This window comes from Prionailurus viverrinus, chromosome X (assembly GCF_022837055.1).
Source record: "Prionailurus viverrinus isolate Anna chromosome X, UM_Priviv_1.0, whole genome shotgun sequence".
Classification (NCBI taxonomy): Eukaryota; Metazoa; Chordata; class Mammalia; order Carnivora; family Felidae; genus Prionailurus; species Prionailurus viverrinus.
In genome coordinates, this window is record NC_062579.1 from 2,984,725 (window position 1) to 3,001,130 (window position 16,406).

The window sequence follows — 16,406 nt, forward strand, 5'->3', positions numbered from 1 at the left end:
CAGCTGAGAGATTACAATTTTGCTACTCGACTGTAATGTCTGAATTTATATCTGCTCAATGAACAGCGATAGGATCATCAGGAATGAGAAGAGACTCAACACGGGACAGTTGAAAGGCAAGAACCAGAGATAAATGAAGTTGGATTCTATCAGCATCCTTCTGAAACCAATTCATCCAACAAACCAGCTACATGACAGAGCATAAAGACTGTTCTGTCACTTGTCTACTTGCTCCCAGGTCCACTCACACATGTATGTGCCCTCCTCTTTACTATAAGGCCTTGCTGTTCAAACCATAGCAACTTCCAGGGGCGCCTGGGTGGCTTAGTTGGTTGAGCGTCCGACTTCGGCTCAGGTCATGATCTCGCAGTCTGTGGGTTCGAGCCCCGCATCGGGCTCTGTGCTGACGGCTCGGAGCCTGGAGCCTGCTTCAGATTCTGTGTCTCCCTCTCTCTCTCTGCCCCTCCCCCGCCCATCCTCCATCTCTCTCTGTCAAAAATAAATAAACATTAAAAAAAAAACATAGCAACTTCCAGGAACTTGCTACAAGTGTAGTTTTCTAGCCCCATACCAGAACTATGAACAAGAAGCTGCATTTTATCCAAATTGGGTTGGGGTCTTCCAGTAGGAAGCCTTAATATATGTGTGCTTTTAATAAGATGCAGAGTTTGTGGTAATTTGTTAAACAGCACTAGATTATCTAGATAACTAATACAACAAACTAAGATTAGTGAAGAATTGAAAAGATGTACAAGAACTGATTTACAAGAAAGATGTACCAGAATTGGAAAGATGTACAAGAAGTAGTGAGGACAGGGAGAAGGTGAAGTATATTATCAACCCTCACAGAAAAAAGCCAGCAGACAGTGTCTAAATTTCCTATGTGTTGAAGGAGGAATCTAAAACTATTGTTTTAGACACAGAGTAATTAGGTAGTAAAAGCAGAAATAATTAAGAATGGGCCTGTTAATAGGGAGGGCCAGAGTTAAGGACTATATTGTTTCACTATAAACTCTGACATTTTGACCATATAAAAATTCTACTTTTTAATTTAGCATTTATAGATCAATTGGATCTTACTATTGGCAGATATCCTAGGACCCAGTCAAAACAGGAATCTATATAATCTCAACTCCCAACCCTTTCTCCCATATGATTGTGGCTGGGTACACATTCCATCCCACAACACAGCCCATTCTACTGAGATGAAGCTCATTGTTAGAAAGTCTCCTTATGTTGAATCCAAAAAAATGTATCCATGTAACTTTCAAGCAAAACTCCCAGTCGACCCTCCTGGAGCCACAAGGACTACATGTCCTCTTATAGCCAAATGTCAGCCTTTCAAATCATGGACAACATCTGTCACTGGTCCTGCTAAATATTCTTTAGATTAAAAGCCCCAATCCATTCAGCACTGCTCCAGATGACACAGTGCTTGGGTTCCTTTCGGCAACATCTACCACCCCTCAGCATTTCTTAGCTTAGTAGTGTCTGACTTTAAAGTGGACCCCACAGCACCCCATGAATGGCTTGATATGGGCAGAAAAAGTGGGACAATGACCCACTAGATTTGCCTAGATGACAGACTATCTTAGTTGTAAGCACAACTGAATTCCTCAGGTCCTTTTCTCATGACCTTCTCTATTAACCCAACACTCCCTGAACATGTTCTATGTTTAAACTCAATAGCAGGGGCGCCTGGGTGGCGCAGTCGGTTAAGCGACTGACTTCAGCCAGGTCACGATCTCGCGGTCTGTGAGTTCGAGCCCCGCGTCAGGCTCTGGGCTGATGGCTCAGAGCCTGGAGCCTGTTTCCGATTCTGTGTCTCCCTCTCTCTCTGCCCCTCCCCCGTTCATGCTCTGTCTCTCTCTGTCCCAAAAATAAAATAAACGTTGAAAAAAAAAATTAAAAAAAAAACAAAACTCAATAGTAAACCTGCATTTCCCCATTACATTTCGCCAGGTTTTTGCCAATTATTTGAGGATTTTTTTCTAGTTTAGCAAATTTTTGTATAGTACTTCTTCAGGGACAGGTATTGAGCCTGTCACAAGTATTAAATCGCTTGATCTCTGTAACAACCCTGTGAGGTAGGGGCTAATATTACCAACATTTTACAGATGCATTGTTGTTGACTAAGATGCCAAGATCCCTTAGCAGCCAAGACTAGGATGTAAACTTCAGCAGGTCTGCTCTGGAGCATCTGCTCTGGATGACAGCACCTAGCTGCCACAGGAAGCAGTCTGTAGCCTGATTCTGCTACCCTGTGTATGTCTCACCTTTGTGTTATCCACAAATCCGACAAACAGGTCTTCCACGCTTGCCTCCAAAATGGAAAGAAATGTTGAGGAGAATGAGACCAGGAAGACTCTTTTACAAGAGTCTGAAGAAAAGCTATGAACACACAACCAATTCTCCCCCCTGCAAGCCTTCAGGGAAGGCCGAAGTCCTGGGGACATAACTGCACTGAGTTGTGTGATGCGGAGATAGTCTAGACACTTTGTTGGGTTCCCCACCCAACCATTTGGGGGTACTCCTGGCATCTAGAGTGTGGACCCTACTAAACATCATATAACGCACACAACAGCATCCCCTTCCCAACAAAGAATGATCCAGCCAACCCCCACCCCCACCCCCATCAGCATCATGAGGGAGAATTTGTACTGCCAAGGTTGAGAAAGTCTGGTCTAGACAATCAATTCATACTGAAGTCAAATATATCAGAAGTTTTGACACAGTGGGCCAACCGAGGAAAAGATCCATGTGAATTAGTGAAACACATCCTTTCAAAGAAATGTTTGCACACTGGCAAAGCGGAAAGACCAATAGAGTAGACCCCAGGGTCTCGTCTAGCAGATCTCTCCATGCCTCAGTTTATAATTTGCAATACTAGGGCATGCTTAGGTTGCTTCCCATTTTAAAATGCCATCGACCGCAACTTCATTATTTTCTAAATATGTAGGGTAAGCAGGATATTTTTAACGCAAGTAGTTGTTCCAAAATGCTCCGCGTTAATGACTAGTTAAGAGCATTATACAATTATCATTTCAAAGCGTCAGCCTAATTTCCCAGGTTTGCTTGTTTGCATTTTTATTACAATGTTTTCATGTAAACTAACTTCTGATTTAGTCTCTTTAGATAAACTTCAAATGTTATTTCTACTATGTCTTCTTAGTGCGTCTATGCTTACATAAATACTACGAAAATGATTTGTTTGCACACCAAACACCCAGCAGAATGTCACCAAGTAATTACTACTTTTTAATATTGTTTGGTGTGTATTTTTCTATAACGTTCATAAGAAATCAAAACTTGGTTCTTATATATCTAATTTCTACCATTATTTATTGGCTAAAATAATGTAAATAATAAAGAGGTAGGGAAAGAATCCATATCTTTTGTTTTCCTACAACCACCTGGAGTAACAGCCTGAGGGATCAGAAATCCCCAAATCCTCTATATTGCCTAAGCCACACTTATAAGCCAGTGGTCAGCGAACTTCATTTTTTCTGATTCTCAGTGGCCAGAAGCCATTCTCTTAAGAATCTCTTGGGGCGCCTGGGTGGCGCAGTTGGTTGAGCGTCCGACTTCAGCCAGGTCACGATCTCGCGGTCCGTGAGTTCGGGCCCCGCGTCGGGCTCTGGGCTGATGGCTCGGAGCCTGGAGCCTGTTTCTGATTCTGTGTCTCCCTCTCTCTCTGCCCCTCCCCCGTTCATTCTCTGTCTCTCTCTGTCCCAAAAATAAATAAAAAACGTTGAAAAAAAAATTAAAAAAAAAAAAAGAATCTCTTAGTCACATGGTGATTGGAAAAGAATTTTTATACTTGATTTTTCCCCCCAAAAGGTCTCTAAGAAAGTGTTCTGAGGCATTACAGGACCATGATACCATCAATGTCTTCCAAAGACCGGAGAGGAGCACAACTGTAGATAATTCAGTTGGGTTTGTGGATTCATAACAACCAGAAAGAACATACATCTTGGGAACCCACGTACATCTCAGTAAGAAGGTGTTAGAAAAGGCATTATAGAATACTGGACTGTGGTAAGAGATTTGGGGGAGGATTCAAGAAAGTGGGGCTTTGCTTTGAATTAGATGCTGTCAGCAGAGGAACTTGGGTATCTTGATGAATCTCATCTAGAAGACAGGACGTGAGATTGAAACTGTAATTAGTAAAAAAAAAAAAATAATAAGTGGTCGCTCATATTAACCAAGAAAGTGGGATGTTTGATTCTTTTTGTGATTCAAAGAATATATTTTTGCCTATGTTCAGACCTGATGGCAGAGTAGTCTTTTTTTTGTTTTTGTATTTTCTTGACCATTGTGTTTGTGGAGTGGCCTTGTCTTATGCTGGTATTCTATGAAATTGTTTCTGTTCAACAAAAGCATACCAGGACTCAGCTGTGAATGTCAGGCTGATTGCCAGCTGCAGTGGCTGCTTTTCTCTTTCTTGATAATAATATTGCCCTACCCACCCCTAAGGAGACACTGGGTCTCCGGCTGTCTAAATCCACTGGCTGTCAACAATCCATCCTCCACACTGGTTCTAAAGAAAAAAAGTCTCTTGGAGACCTATGTCATTCAAATATTTAAGTTAAAGCTTTAATTTAACTCTTCCCTTCTGACAGTTTATTTCTCATCTTGCTCCATTTCCCGAGGTGAATAGGGACTCACTGTAGACAGGCATCACATTCAAGATATTTAACAGTGGCACCAACCCATTAGATTGGATGCCACTTCGGTCTTGGGGGTTGGCTGTTATGCCCAGCTGCAACTCTTCGGTGGTTAGATTTTAGGTAGTCTGAGGCATCCTGAGAAGACACCAGGGAAAAAGGTGTGAAGTAGGGAGGGCACCTGAGAGCCGGAACAGTGGCTATTACCAACTCATCCAGAGATGCTTCAATAATTTAACAACCTGGGAAGTTTGTTCTGGTAAATACCGTGAAGCATCAGCATTACCCTTTCTTGGAGGCAAATGACATTCGCCTTTCAGACTTTCTGGCATCAAGATTGACAGAAAAGATTTTATTTATCTCTATTTTGTAAAAGAATGACCCCATTCAAGTAGGCATTCCTTTACAATATGTTTGTCCTTCTGCATCATCATTCCCAACGTGGTTGGTTGAAGTGTTGTAAAGAAGAAATATTTATGGATGTGTTTTAAAAACCTTAAGGTTCTCTTTTACCTAAAAAGATACATTTGATTTTTTAAAAAGACATAATGTCTCCAGTCATGACTAAATGCATAGGAAATTCATACATATTACTAACTTGAAGATTACTAAATTGGCTAATAGTTAATTAATTTAGTCAAAACAACTTTTTTTAAAATGCAGTCATTTCAACAACAGAAAAAGAACAATCCAGTAACAGCCAAGTCAAGTGTAAACAGAAGGGAAGGATGGGGATGTTACTGGTTAAGATCGTCTGCCACATTAGGAATTCCAGCCATCTAGACATTGACCAACTCATCATCAATCTTATTACTCTTAGTTGAAAATAAAATTGATTTTTTAAAAACTAATATTAGCTATTACTTATTTTAATTGTTTGATTTTTTTAAATTTAAAATCATTATTGTCCAGACAAAACATTTCTTAAATATTAACTAAGGTTGGGGCGCCTGGATGGCTCAGTCAGTTAAGCTCTGACTTTGGCTCAGGTCATGATCTCGCGGTTGGTAAGTTTGAGCCCCGCTTCGGGCTCTGTGCTGACAGCTCAGAGCCTGGAGCCTGCTTCCAATTCTGTGTCTCCCTCTCTCTCTGCCCCTCCCCTGCTCATATTCTGTCTCTCTAAAAAATAAATAAACATTAAAAAAAATGGGGGGGGGGGCGCCTGGGTGGCTCAGTCAGTTGAGCGTCTGACTTCGGCTCAGGTCATGATCTCACAGTTTGTGGGTTTGAGCCCCGCATCGGGCTCTGTGCTGACCGCTTGCTCAGAGCCTGAAGCCTGCTTCGGATTCTGTGTCTCCTTCTCTCTCTGCCCCTCCCCCGCTCACGCTTTGTCTCACTCTGTTTCTCAAAAATAAATAAATGTAAAATGTTAAATATTAACTAAGGTTAAGCAATTATTTATTAAGAAAGTTCTTTTTTTAAGGTAATTTTTACCAGTGAATTCACGCCAACAGAATTAAAGTTCATCCTGATTACATATCAGACTGTGGGGTAAAGGATTTCTTAGTCACTTACGCTGCCACAGCCTTTTGAAACATTAAGAATTTTTGCTAAGTAATTCTTAACTTCTATTCTAAAAGACTTTCAAACTTATAGAAGAATCACAGGAAGTCTAGAAAGTATTTCCATATAACCTGAGGAAATTCACCAGATGAAAACATTTTGCCCCATTTGCTTATTATCTGCATGTTTTCTGAATCATCTGTTTGAAAGTAATTTGCTGACCCTACCCCTGTCCCTAAACACTTCAAAGTGTGTTTTCTGAGAAGAGCATGATTATCAAATTGAAGAAATTTAATACTGATATATTATTATTGCCATATTCAGATTTCTGCAATTTTCCCAATAGTAGTCTGTATGGAAATTTTTTTCTCTGATCTACATTGTGTTTACTTTTCATGTCTATTTTATTTGCCTTGAATGGCATTGGCATTTTCCAAAAGTACAGGACTGTTGTTTTTTAGGATGCTCTCAACTTGGGTTGGCCTGATGCTTCCTCGTGATTAATTCAGGTTGCACACTTTTCAGCAGAAATGTCAAAGAAGTAAAGCTGTGTCCTTCTCAGGGCGTGACATCAGAATCAACCTGGCATTTTGTCCCACAGTTGGTGGTGATAAAAAAATAAGAATTTTGGGGGCACCTGGGTGGGTCAGTCAGTTAAGACTTCGGCTCAGGTCATGATCTCACAGTTTGTGGGTTCGAGCCCCGCATCAGGCTCTGTACTGACAGCTCAGAGCCTGGAGCCTGCTTCGTATTCTGTGTCTCCCTCTCTCTGCCTCTCCCCTGCTTGCACTCTGTCCATCTCTCTCAAAAATAAACATTAAAAATATTTTTTTAATAAGTAAGAATTTTCTTTTAATCAGGTTCATTAAAGTTCCTTTTTGCCCATGTTGTGAAACAGATAACTCACTGACTTTGTAAAAAAAGAGTGGCTTGCGTGTCATGACTCATTCTTGAAGATCCATGTCTCTACTGCATTTCATTTCTACTTCCCTAGAATGAGCTGGTTCTGCCCATTTATTTTCATTCCCCTTGAACAAAATGGGAAAGAATAAACAGATTGACACAGACGGTTGTCAGTGCGGTGATGACTACAACCGAGAACAGCTCTACAAAAATATCCAGCTCGTTCAACTTTCCATAAGAAAGCCTGCCTGGATCCGACATGCCAAAAGCAATTGGGCTTAGAGGATATTTTTAGAAATTGATTATTTTTTCAGCTTATTTCTGAAAGCAGACTAGCTGCCACAATGGAATACACATTAAACAATGCATTAATGACCTCCAATTTAGAGACAGCTGCACTAAAAATGGAAAACAAAATCCTGCCCATAGATAGTCATTTTGCAAAGACCAATGAGAAAATCTTGAGGCTGTGGAGTCATTCGGTTCTGCTCTCCAAGCCCTATGTGGTAGAGCTAAACATAAAACCTTTCCCCAAGATAATTTTCATACCCATTGCCTAAATATCTCCCAGAAAGAAATTTTCACAGCTTCCATTGGAAATTGCTTCCAGAATCTCAGGATACTTCTAGACATGAGAATATAATTTGGGGCACCCAAAATCTCTCTCTTCATATTTTTTTCTTGTCTCAATCTGTGAAAAAGTAAGAACAATTGGTCATTCCTAAAAAGCATGGTAGTGGGAACACATGGGCAAGAGAGCAAGGGGCCAGAGAGGAGAGTCCAATCCACTGAGTTTTTATTTGGAGAAATTTCCTTCAATCCCTACAAAATTCTCACTACAAACCTCTGGATCCTCTATTATAATCCTCATGAAAACAGGAAAATGTTTTCCCCACTGCTGTCTTCCTAGATCCCAACAGTGTTGGATACATGGTACTTTTTTAATCAATTAATGTTGAATGAATACACCAATGAATAAAAGTCTTATTTTGCATTCTAACGGTATTATTTGTGGTTACTTGCATTACAACTTCAGCATATTATATTAATGTACTCATTTTTCCCTTTTGTCAATACATTATTCATTCTACCATCATTCATTATGTCATTTATAGACGATATTAAATATGCTATCTTTACAGTATGGAATTTAATATGTTAATGGAAAACAAATAACCAAGTGACTGCCTGAATTACAAATCAGTGTTCAGATATTCTAGTCAGCTTCTCCTATATAACAAGCAAACACAAGATTTCAGCAGCATGCGATAATAAGCATTTACTAGCTCACAAGTCTGTGGGTTGGCTGGAGTTAGTCTGATCTAGACTGGATTCAGGAAGGTGCCTCTGCTGATTTCAGCTGGGCATGTTTACAAATCTGGGGGTGAGCTGGCTTGAGCTTGTCTTTCAAGCCTCATTACATCACGTCTGCCATTATTCCATTGGCCAAAGAAGTCATAGGCCAATCCCAATGCCAAGAGCATGGGCAGGTATGTTCCCCCCAGCGAAAGCAAAGGGAGAGAACGAATATGTCTAGAAAAATAATCTAACCTATCACACTCCAGCAACACACAAACTGGCTCCTAGCTTTTTCCCACTTGTGAACTACAGAAGTGAACTTCGATCTTTCTAAAACATCATACTCTCTGTAACCTCCAGCCTCTTACACGTGCTATCCCTCTGCCTGGAATAATCTGCCACACTTTCCTCTCCTCCTTTGCCACATGTTCATCTCTATCATTGCCTGGCTAAGGCCTACTCATTCTTCCAAACTATTCTATTCTAGAAGCATCTCTAGACTCCAGAATCCAAGAAAGTTACCAACCCCAGATCTTTCCATATATCTCCATTTGGCACCTACCAAATGTTTGAAAATTGCCTATTTCTCTCTCCTCTTGAGTACGAAAATGTCTAAAGGCAGACTCCATCCTTATTCATCTCTGTGACCCCAGTCCCTAGATTAGCACCTGATATGCATCAAACACTCAATAAAGGTTTTATTGGATGAGTAATTTGGATATAATGACTCATCCTTTGTGAAACACAAACACTGACCATACTACACAAAAAATACTACCCACCGACATTTTCTCTTTACATATACTTTTCTTATTATACTTAAAAAATAAAAATCATTTTAGGCTCTGCTGATGGAGAACTATAATTCAAATACATGAACTCTGACTCAATATGAGCAATGTGTCCCATTCATCCACAGATAATATGACGTTCAATGGAATTTTCATAACACACAAAAAAATGAAGTATTTGGACCAAAACTAAGCTAGATGTTATAGTTTGAGTCCTCTGTGGATCGCAGTATATTTTTATATTTTAAAATATTCTCATTACATGGAGAGATTGACTACTCCAAATTGGAACTCTCAGCTTTATTCAAGTAACTTTCCTCCTCTGAAGCTCATACCTAACAAAACCCCTAAAGCAAAATGTCTCCCCAATGACTGAATGCTTAAATAACTAATTGCTTGTAGCAAATAAATGGTTTCCTGCTAATATAAATACAGTTTACATTTGTCTTTCACAGTCCTTTGTAAAAATATGAGCTTCTCATGCAAATTTACAGGCTTCTAGACTACATTTGAAGGGTTTATATATTTAGCATCACTGCTGAAAATAATCACTTCATCATAAATCCATTCATCAAAACCTAAACCAATTGCGTCTCTCCACTAGAATGTATCCATTTTCCCAATACTTCACAATAAGTTCAATGAACATTAAATTCACAGGGACAGTGATTCTCAAAACATTCAGCAGTATATTCTGCCAAGTGTTTACTTAGACTTACAATATGATGATCCAGAACCCTTTGAGAGGGGCTGTTAACTGGATTTCAACAATCCACTGTGCTTTCTAATCAATAACTAATTCATCGCTACCAAATGGCTTCTTCAGAGCACAGAGCCACAAAAGAATCCATGGAATGGAATGTCTAGTGCAGCGTCTCCATATGCTCGCTTAGCTCTTTAGAAAACCACTTGTGAATGGCTGGGAGAAATCATCAAGGACTTGTAGCAAGAGCAACTAGAGACAACTTTTCATGGTGCAGTGACTATTTCTTGTAGCTTTGGTTCTAATTTGATGTCCAGAGCCATGTTTGGTGGTCATATCATGGAAGGACAGTGATACTGGTATCTACTGGGTAGTGGCGAGGGATACCGTTTAACATCCTGCAATGCACAGGACAGTATCTCCCCCAACACACAACAAACACTATTCAGCCCATATGTCAATAGTGCTGAGACTGGGAAACCTTGTCTTATAAAAAGTTAATAGATGCAAATTCTAGAACTGTAGAACTGTGTGGCCCAAGTACAGCAGCCACTAACCACTTGTAACTCTTGAGACCTTGAAATATGGCAATTCCAAACTGAGATGTGCTGTAAGTGAAAAATATACTCCAGATTTCAAAGACATAGTATGAAAGAAAGAATGTAGAATATCTTAATATTTTTATGATTAGATACTGAAATGATAATATTTTGATTATATCAGGCTAAAGAAAATACAGTGTTAAAATTAATTTCACCTCATGCTTTTTACTTTTACAAATGTCTATTAGAAAATGTAAAGGGTGCGTGGGTGACCCGGTCAGTTAAGCATCCAACTCTTGACTTCACTCAGGTCATGATCTCACGATTCGTGAGTTTGAGCCCTCCATCGAGTTCTGCACTGACAGTGTGGAGCCTGCTTGGGATTCTCTCTCCTTCTCTCTCTCCCCCTCTCCTGCTTGCACTCTCTCTCTTTCTCTCAAAATAAATAAATAATATTTTATTTTATTTTATTTTATTTTATTTTATTTTATTTTATTTTATTTTATTTTATTTTATTTTTTGCTGTGTTCCAATAAAACTTTATTTGCAAAAACAGATGGTAAGCTGGATTTAGCCTACTGGCCATAGTTTGCCAACCCATGTCCTTGACTATGGCCTTTTTTTTTTTTTCAATATATGAAATTTATTGTCAAATTGGTTTCCATCCAACACCCAGTGCTCATCCCAAAAGGTGCCCTCCTCAATACCCGTCACCCACCCACCCCTCCCTCCCTCCCCCCATCAACCTTCAGTTTGTTCTCAGTTTTTAAGAGTCTCCTATGCTTTGGCTCTCTCCCACTCTAACCTCTTTTTCTTTTTCCTTTCCCTCCCCCATGGGTTTCTGTTAAATTTCTCAGCATCCACATAAGAGTGAAAACATATGGTAACTGTCTTTCTCTGTATGGCTTATTTCACTTAGCATCACATTCTCCAGTTCCATCCATGTTGCTACAAAGGGCCATATTTCATTCTTTCTCATTGCCACGTAGTACTCCATTGTGTATATAAACCACAATTTCTTTATCCATGCATCAGTTGATGGACATTTAGGCTCTTTCCATAATTTGGCTATTGTTGAGAGTGCTGCTATAAACATTGGGGTACAGGAGACTATAGATGCTGGAGAGGATGTGGAGAAACGGGAACCCTCCTGCACTGTTGGTGGGAATGCAAATTGGTGCAGCCGCTCTGGAAAACAGTGTGGAGGTTTCTCAAAAAATTAAAAATAGACCTACCCTATGACCCAGCAATAGCACTGCTAGGAATTTACCCAAGGGATACAGGAGTAATAAATAATCTTTTAAAAAAATAAAAAGAAAAATGTAAAATTACATGTGTGGCTCTTGTTATACTTCTTTTTAGACAGTAGTAGGCTAGGAATTCCTTCTGTTTCCTTGATAACACGCTGTCTCTACCCATGAAGTGCACATTTCAATGAGTGGACTCTCAAAGTAAACTTAAATAAAAAAAGCATCCAGTTGCTGTGTCCATATAAGATTAATAGAAATGCCAAAGTATTTTATCAGATCAGAGATACATGGGCGGCAAGATGAAGTTTCCCTATATATATTGATTTACAAAACTGGTCACAGATGAAAGAACAGAGTCAACGGGCTGTGCTTTTTTTCTTTATGCCCAAATGGTTAGAAATTATTCAGTAGCAAAAGGTCCCCCAGGTCAGACTTCAGGGGAAGACGGCACAGTAGGAAGATCCTAAGCTCGGTTCGTGCCACAGATACAACCAGAGAACCCCCACATCAGTGTAAATGACCCCAAGCCCACAGAACAAACGCCACAACTAAATGTAGAAGAGGCCACATTGAAGATAGTAAGAAAGTGGCGATGCGGTGGGGAGCTAAGCCCAGGTGTGGCCACCTGAGGGAGGGAGCCAGACACATGGACAGGCGTGAGAAACAGACTATCACAACAGGGAACCTGCAGGGGGAAGAGGAATCCCATCCCATTTGGCTTTGCAAATGAAGACACCAAATTCTCACAACCAGTGGGACTGACAGCCTGGAATTCTAATAAGCAGGCCCAGCTCTGGGAGAGACAGGAGGGTTACAGGAAGCTGAGTCACTGCCCTTAAAGAGACAGACCCCTCCTGCAGCAGACCAGCGTGGCCCTTGCCAACACCACAGCCTGCAGCCCGTTCTCCTGAGGACCTGTGCCCTCCTTGGCTAGAGCCCATCGAAAGCGGTGCCACCAGCCTGGCACTGTGCGAGCAGCCCCTACAGGGACCAGCACCACACCAAAGTGACTCCTGCCCCAGGGAGAGGGGGGTCTCCCTGCAAGCCGTGCCCACCGACGAAAGCTTCTCAGGGTACACACAGACAGAGTACTGCAGGTCAGTGCTACTGCATCTCTGGCAAACATGGAGCTTGCCTCAACTCAAGCTCAAGGTGGCCCCAGACTGGCCCACTAACAACACAGAGACCAAGCCCTTCCCACAACAGGCAAAGAGAGCCATTGCAGAAGATGGCAGTGAAGGCAAATGCAGCTCAGCCATAACAGTAGGGCGCAGGCAACAGACACAGGAGACACATCAGAAGTGTCAGGTCCTGGTAAACAGGGGACGCTGCCCTGGAGGCCACCACAGGATCTTTTCTTCACAAGGATACTACTTTCAAGAGCAGGAGATGTACCTGACTTGCCAAACACAAAGAAACGGGGGCAGAGCTATACAAAACAAAGAGACAAAGAAATATGTCTCAAATGAAAGAAAACAAAATCACAGCAAGACAACTATGTGAAATAAAGATATGTAAAAATAACCATAAAACAAGTAACAAAATGACATCTCAATACTTACTTTTAATGAAATTGGACTAAACACTTCAATCAAAAGACACACAGTGACAGAATGGATAAAAAATGGATAAAAAAAAATGGATAAAAAACAAGACACCTGCAGATTGAAAGTAAAGGGATGGAAAGGCATTTATCATAAGGATGGAAGTGAAAACAAAGCCAAAATAGCAATACTTATATGGGACAGAAGACAGTAACAAAAGACACTTCTAACCGTGACGGGAACAATCCAACAAGAAGATATGACAATACTAAATATTTATGCACCCAGCATGGAAGCACCCAAATACATAAAGCAACTAATAACCAACATAAAGGAAATAATCAATAGTAATACAATAATATTAGGGGACTTTAACACCCCACTTACATCAATGGAAAGATCATTCAAACAGTATCAAGAAGGAAACAATGGCTTTGAATACCATGTTGGACCAGATAGATTTAACAGATATATTCAGAACATCCCATCCTAAAACAGCAGAATATACATTCTTTTCAAGTGCACATCAAACATATTCCAGAATAGATCACTAATTAGGACACAAAATAAGTCTCAACAAATTAAAAAAGACTGAAGTCATATCATGCATTTTTTCTGACCACAATGCTGTGAAACTAGAAATCAGCCACAAGGAAAAATCTTGAAAGACCACAAATACACGGAAGTCAACTCCCATGCTACTAAACAATGAATAGGTCAATCAAGAAATCAAAGAGGAAATCAAAATATACTTGGAGACAACTGAAAACAAAATTCATACACTTTTAATCAGACTTGCCAAAACAGGGAAAAAAAGAGAGTGATGACTCAAATAAATAATATCCTAAGTGAAAGAGGAGAGATAACTACCACCACAGTGATACAAAGGATTATAAGAGAGTAAGTTATGAAAATTTATATGCCAGCAAATTGAAATACCTAGAAGGAATGGATAAATTCCTAGAAACATATAACCTCCCAAAACTGAATCAGGAAGAAATAGAAAATCTGAACAGACCAGTTACAAGCAGTGGAATCAAATCACTAATCAAAACACTCACCACAAACAAAACTCCAGGGCCAGACGGCTTCACAGGTGAATTCCACCAAACATTTAAAGAATAGTTAACACCTATTCTTCTCAAAGTATTCCAAAAAATAGAAGAGGGAGGAAAGCTTCCAAATTCATTCTATGAGACCAGCGTTGTCCTCATTCTGAAACCAGATAAAGACACCACAAAAAAAAGAGAACCAGGCCAATATCTCCAAGAACATAGATGCAAAAGTCCTCAACAAAATATGAGCAAACCAAATCTGACAACACATTTAAAAAATCATTCAAGGCCCCTGGGTGGCTCAGTCAGTTGAGTGTCCGACTCCAGCTTGGGTCATGATCTCACGGTTGTGAGTATAAACCCCACATCAGGCTCGCTGCTGTCAGCGCAGAGCCCACTTTGGATCCTTGGTCCCCCCCTCTCTCTTTGCCCCTTCCCCACTTGTGCTCTCTCCCTCTCAAAAATTAATAATCTTTAAAAAAAGAAAAAAAGCATTCACCACGATCAAGTGGAATTTATTCCTGGGATGCAAGGGCAGCTCAATACTTGCAAATCAATCAACTTGATACATCACATCAACAAGAAAAAGGGAAAAACACACACGATTATTTCAATAGATGGAGAGAAAGCATGCAACAAAGTACAACATCTATTCATGATAAAAAAAAAAACCCTCAGCAAAATATATTTAGAGGGAACGTATTACATATTTCAACATAATAAAGGCCAATTAGGAAAAACATCATAGCTAACATCATATTCAATGGTGAAAAACTGAAAGCTTCCCTTAAGGTCAGGAACAAGACAAGGATGTCCACTCTCACCACTGTTATTCAACACAGTACTGGAAGTCCTAGCCACAGCAATCAGACAACAAAAAGAAATAAAAGGCATCCGGACTGGTAATGAAGAAGTAAAACTTTCATTATTCACAGATGACATGACACTACATATACAAAACACTAAAGACTCCGCCGAAAAACTTCTGGAAGTAATAAATAAATTCAATGAGGTTGCAGGATAGAAAATCAATATATAGAAATTGCTGCATTTCTACACACTTAATAATGAAGTAGCAGAAGGAAAAATTAAGAAAACAGTCCCATTTACAATTTCACCAAAAAGAATAAAATACCTAGGAATAAACTCAACCAAAGAGGTTAAAGAGTTATACTCTGAAAACTATAAAACATTTATGAAAGAAATCGAAGACAGCAAAAACAAATAGATATTCCATGCCCATGGATTGGAAGAACAAAGACTGTTAAAATGTCCATACTACCCAAGCAATCTACAGATTTATTGCAATCCCTATCAAAATACCAACAGTGTTTTTCACAGAACTAGAACAAATGATCTTAAAATTTGTATACAACAACAAAAGACCCCGAACAGCCAAAGCAATCTTGAGAAAAAAAAAAAAAAGAACAAAACTGGAGGTATTACAATCCCAGACTTCAAGATATAATACAAAGATATAGTAATCAAAACAGTATGGTACTGGCACAAAAACAAACACATAGATCAATAGAACAGAGTAGAAAATCCAAAAATAAACCCACAACTATATGGTCAATTAATCTTCAACACAGCAGGAAACAATATGCAATAGGAAAGTCTCTCCAACAAATAGTGTTAGGAAAACCGGACAGATACATTTGAAAGAATGAAACTGGACCACTCTCTAACACCAAACACAAAAATTAACTCAACATGGATTAAAGACCTCAAAATGAGACCTGAAAACAAAAATCCTGGAAGAGAGCACAGGAAGTAATTTCTCTGACACTAGCCATAGCAACAGTTTTCTAGATATGCCTCCTGAAAAAAAAGGGAAACAAAAGCAAAAGCAATCTATTGGGACCACATCAAAATGAAAAGCTTCTGCAAAGGAAACAATCAACAAAACTAAAAGGCAACCTATGGGATTGGTAAGATATTTGCAAATGACACATCTGATTTGGTTTAGTAGATAAAATGTATAAAGAACGTATACAACTCAACACCCAAAGAACAAATAATCCAATTAAAAATGGGCAGAAGACATGAACAGACATTTCTCCGAAGAAGATATCCAGATGGCCAACAGGCACGTGAAAAGATGCTCAACATCACTCCTCAGGAAAATGCAAATCAAAAGCACAAACGG

The 16,406-nt window shown here is 39.6% G+C and overlaps 1 long non-coding RNA gene across 1 annotated transcript in view; it reads right to left on the reverse strand.

Moving 5' to 3' along the window:
• The window catches only part of LOC125157113 (uncharacterized), a 360,229-nt gene that overhangs the window by 204,828 nt on the left and 138,995 nt on the right, over nucleotides 1–16,406 (reverse strand). The gene's annotated exons all lie outside the window — the stretch shown is intronic.